The sequence below is a fragment of the Fragaria vesca genome, linkage group LG5, assembly GCF_000184155.1.
Source record: "Fragaria vesca subsp. vesca linkage group LG5, FraVesHawaii_1.0, whole genome shotgun sequence".
In the NCBI taxonomy this organism is placed as follows: Eukaryota; Viridiplantae; Streptophyta; class Magnoliopsida; order Rosales; family Rosaceae; genus Fragaria; species Fragaria vesca.
The window spans coordinates 3,310,134-3,315,251 of record NC_020495.1 but is presented as its reverse complement, the minus strand read 5'-3'; the positions used below and the strand labels follow the sequence as shown (position 1 = coordinate 3,315,251).

General features: G+C 31.2%; 1 pseudogene across 1 annotated transcript in view; it reads left to right on the top strand.

Annotated features, from left to right (window-relative positions):
- LOC101299008 overlaps nucleotides 1-5,118 on the top strand; it is an 18,946-nt pseudogene that overhangs the window by 892 nt on the left and 12,936 nt on the right. The window lies entirely within an intron of this gene.

The window sequence follows — 5,118 nt, the reverse complement described above, 5'->3', positions numbered from 1 at the left end:
GTCTATATATATATATATATATATATATATATATATATATTGTTATTCTTTAAAACCTCCAACCCCAGGTGGCGGACTACCGCCTAAGAGTGGCTCTGAAGTTCATCTCAAGTCATTTATATTTAAAACTTCTCAATCCCCCAAGTGGCGTACTACCGCCTAAGAGTGGATCTTGAGTTAATCTATTTTCTTTACTTATTTTGTGAAGTATTTTGTTTCCTGTCCCTTTATTTCAAGGATTTAGGCTTTATTTTCTTTCCTTATCTTAAACCTGTTACTTCCCCCAACCAAACAATAAGTCCAGGTCCAAACACTAAGTCCCAAGTGAGGCATGAGCGGTGTGGAAGTGAGTAATAGTCTTTAGGACCTAAGCCTAGGATTTTAAAACCTTCCATCCTTTTAGTGTTGGTTCAGTTTTCTCTTCTCTTCATAAGATGAGTCGACTATTTAGATCTAATTCAGTCACTTCTAGTTCGTCTAGATCCTCCCTCAATAAGATTCCAGATATAGTCAACGAAAAACAAATAGAGTATCAGTCAAACGATAATATAGATATGAATGACTGGAATATTCCCAGAGTTCCTAATCATGAAATTTATAAGAAAAAATGAAGTCTTGCTTCATTTAAAAGTGAACACCATATTAAATCAGTAGAACAAGTTTATGCCCTTAGTAAACAACATGAAACTTGCCAACTTTTTAGTCCAGAATCAATTAAGAAACATAAAAAAGATGGTCATAATTTCTTCCATATTGGATTAGTTCAAATCGGTGTCAAACCTTTAACTAGAAAAGGTCTTAATGCCTCCATTTTTTTATGTTTAAGAGATGCAAGGTTTACTGATTTCAATGACAATACCCTTGGATTAATTGAGTCAAGTTTGTTTAATGGTCCAGTTCATTTCAATTGTTACCCAGATTTTACTATTAGCCTCAGTGATCCTCATATCCTAAAAGTTTTAACCCTTAATATTAAAACTTCAGGTTATCATGTCCTTAAAGGAACCTAACCTTTAGCCTTAATTTATAGAATCCATTACAAAGTCACTGGCACAAACATGAATTTTCAAGCCATTAGTAAAACTCCCAAAAACCACACTCTTTTAATACAAAGCAGTCAAGAAAACGCCAATATTAGCGTTCCACACACAATCAGATGGTCCGATATCCATCTTCCTTCTGAATGGTCTCTCACTAACGAGAATCAACCATCCAATGCACAACATAGTTTTTCTGATTTAGACTGTATTCAACAGTTTAATGATGGCACAGTAAGAATTAATTTTCAAAACTCTAGAATAAGTCAAAACTCAAGAATTCAAGAAATAGGAAATTCTTCTCGGCATTCCTTCGCCACTGCTAGACATTCTTTTGCTGGTTCTACTATAGTTGAAACAATGTCTAAACAAGATTTTGATCTAGATAAAGAAATTAAGAATATTAGAATTCGTGAATTAGAAGAAGAATTACAAAAGCTCAAAATTAAAAACATCAAAACTACTTCCCAAGTCCGTTATCCAAATTATACAGAAAATGAATATCAAAATATTTCAACCACAGATGAAGAGCAAACTTCTCCCACTGCTTCTGATTTTTTAGTTACTCCCCCACTAAATCCTCAATTAAGCACACTTACCCAACCTTTTATAATCAATTATTCTAGATTAGATAAACATCTTGAATCAAAAGAAAATATCCTTAAGAGAAACCTCTATAGGATGAAATTCCCTTTCATAGATCAACGAAAGCAATTATTTCATGATTGGCAATCATTTATGCTTGAAACAAAATCTAAAATATTCTTTCTTAATTTTATAGATCAACTAAACAACCAGAAAATTCAAACATTAACAAAAGCAAGATGGAAAACCTCCACTAGCTCAGTCCTTTCCAGTCATCCCCTTGTTAAAATAATAATAATTGATCATCTTAACAGTCCAATCACAGCTTCACCTTTTAAAATTGCTATAAAAGATCCAGACACTAAGAAAATTAACCCAGATACTAAGAAAATTATTGAACAAAATAATTTCACAAACCAAAGCTTAGTAACCATTGGAGCTCAGTTAGATAAAATAGAAACAAAAGTTGACAACATCTCCTCTAAAGTTAATATTCTACCACCACCCAAATCAGAAACACCTTTAGTTCACTTCAGTGAATTAAATAAACCTATCCTAAAGCCTACTTCATCGATTCAAAAGATCGAACATATGTTAGAAAAATTAAAAACTGAAACAGCAGAATCTAGTAGAATTGCAGTAATTCATACCCAACAAACCTCTTCATCCACTTCTTCAGACAACGATTCTAGTAACATTAGCCAAATTAAAGAAATAAATCAAATATTTCAAACCTTAAATATCGAACCTTCAAATCTAGATCGGATAGTTCATCTAAAGAAGAGCCCTTTTAAAACTTGGACATAACGTCCTCTCCCTTTAGACATACAACCTACTAATCAACTTAATAACCAATTCTCTGTTTCTTTAGACAAAACTTATGAATGGAACACTGATAATTTATCAGAACAAGAAATCTTAAATAAATTACATCACATGTCTATGGCAGCCAATAGCTATGTCACTAACCATAATTTCACCCAGCTTGAAATCATCGACATACTCACCACAGGATTTACAGGAATGCTTCATTCCTGGTGGGAAAAACATCTCACTCTTGATTTAAGATCATCCATTAAACATGCCATCAAACAAGATGAAGATGAGACTCCCATCTTCGAAGACCGCACATGAATGAGAATTTCTGATGCTGTTAATACCTTATTTTACACAATCATCCAACATTTCATAGGAACTCCTAGTCACATCACATCCAGAATTCATGATCAACTCAGTAACCTTAGGTGTCCTACCTTAAGTGATTTCAAATGGTACAAAGATGTTTTTATTTCTCGAGTTATGCTTAGAGACGATAGTAACCAACCTTTTTGGAAAGAAAAATTCATAAACGGTCTTCCAAAATTATTTGCCCATAAAATCATACAAGTCCTTAGTAATGAAACAGGTTACATTAACTATGATTCTTTAACCTATGGAAATATAATTACAGTTATCCAAAAAGAATGATTGAAAATGTGTATAGAAATGAAATTAAATGCTCAAATGAAATCAGATAAGAAAACAACCAAGTATGAATTAGGAAATTTTTGTGAACAATATGGCTTACCTCTTTTACCTCCTTCAAGGAGGAAAAAGGCAAGCAACAAATTTATTCCTTATCATTCAAAAAGAAAATTTACACCTTACAAAAGTAACTCTAAGCCAAACAAATTCTATTCCCAAAACAAATTTCGAAAAAACTGGTCCGAAAAACTAAATCGTCAACTAAAGAGTAAATCTTTAGATAAAAGTAAAATTAAATGTTTTAAATGTAATAAGACTGGTCACTTTGCAAATAATTGTCCAGTTAAAAGTACCATTAATCAACTCAAAATTAGTCAAGAGGAAAAAGAAAAACTTATACAAACTTTGGAATTACGAAATACTGATTCAGAAAATGAAATGAGTGAGGATGACATCACTTTGATAGAATCTTCTTCCGAATCCAATGAACATTCTTCCCCATATATTACTTTTGGGTGTAAGGATGCATGTAATTGTAAAACAATAAATGTTCTTTCCAAACAGGAAAAACAAGAAGAACTATTAATTGATTTAATAAGTAAAATAGATAACCCTGAGCTTAAAGCAGAGTACCTCAAAAAATTAAAAAAATTAATTACCCAAGAAAATATAGTTAATCCTCCCTCACAAAAAATTAGCCTTACTACAACTTTCGATAAATTTTCTACTAGTAAAAAGGAAATAACAATCCAAGACCTACAACATGAAGTAAAAACAATCAAGAGTCAAATACATGTTTTACAACAAACACATTTAGAACTTACAAATGACAATAAAGAAATTAAACAAGAAATAAATTTACTAAAAATAAATAATCACTTTCTTAAATTACAGGATCCACCTGAAAATAGTAATATTCAAAAATGGTACACTACTATCCAACTCAAAATAAAAGATTTCCAAATAACAATAACAGCCCTTATTGACTCCGGTGTAGATCTTAACTGTATCCAAGAAGGCTTAATACCTTCAAAATATTTTGAAAAAACAAAAAAATCTTTACGATCAGCTAATGGAACAAAAATGGATATTAAATACGAAATCCCTAGAGCCCATATCTGCCAAAACAATGTTTGTTTCAAAACCTCGTTTGTCTTAGTAAAAAAATTTAATTGATAAAGTAATTTTAGGACTACCTTTCATTACTTTAATTCATCATTTCAAAACTGAATATGATGATATTATTACATACCCTTTTGATGAACCAGTTAAATTTACTTTTCTTTCAAACCCCTAAATCCATACTCTAAAAGCATTTCAAGAAAATAATATTTCACAAACTCTCAGTTACATTCAAGCGAAAAATAAACAAATAACCTTTCTCCAAGAAGAAATTAATTTCAAAAGAATTGAAAATCAACTCCAAAATTCTTCTCTTCAGTAAAAGATCAAAACTTTTGAAAAAAAGATAATCAAAGAAATATGTTCTGATATTCCTACTGCCTTTTGACACAGGAAAAAACATAGTCTCACTACCTTACATCAAAGATTTCAATGAAAAAAATATCCCTACTAAAGCTCGTCCAATCCAAATGAGTCATGAAATTATGGATTTTTGTAAAAACGAAATTAATGATTTACTCAACAAAAATATTATTCGTCCTAGTAAATCCCCATGGTCTTGCCCAGCTTTCTATGTTCAGAAAAATGCTGAACTCGAAAGAGGGACTCCTCGTCTAGTTATTAATTACAAACCTCTTAATACAGTTTTAGAATGGATCAGGTATCTCATTCCCAATAAATGAGACCTCATTAACAGGTTAAACAAATCTGTTATCTTTAGTAAATTTGATATGAAATCAGGATTTTGGCAAATTCAAATCAGTGAAGCTGACAAATACAAAATTGCATTTGTCACACCCTTCGGTCATTATGAATGGAATGTTATGCCATTCGGATTAAAAAATGCCCCTAGCGAATTCCAAAACATAATGAATGACATATTCAATCTTTATAATCATTTCTCCATTGT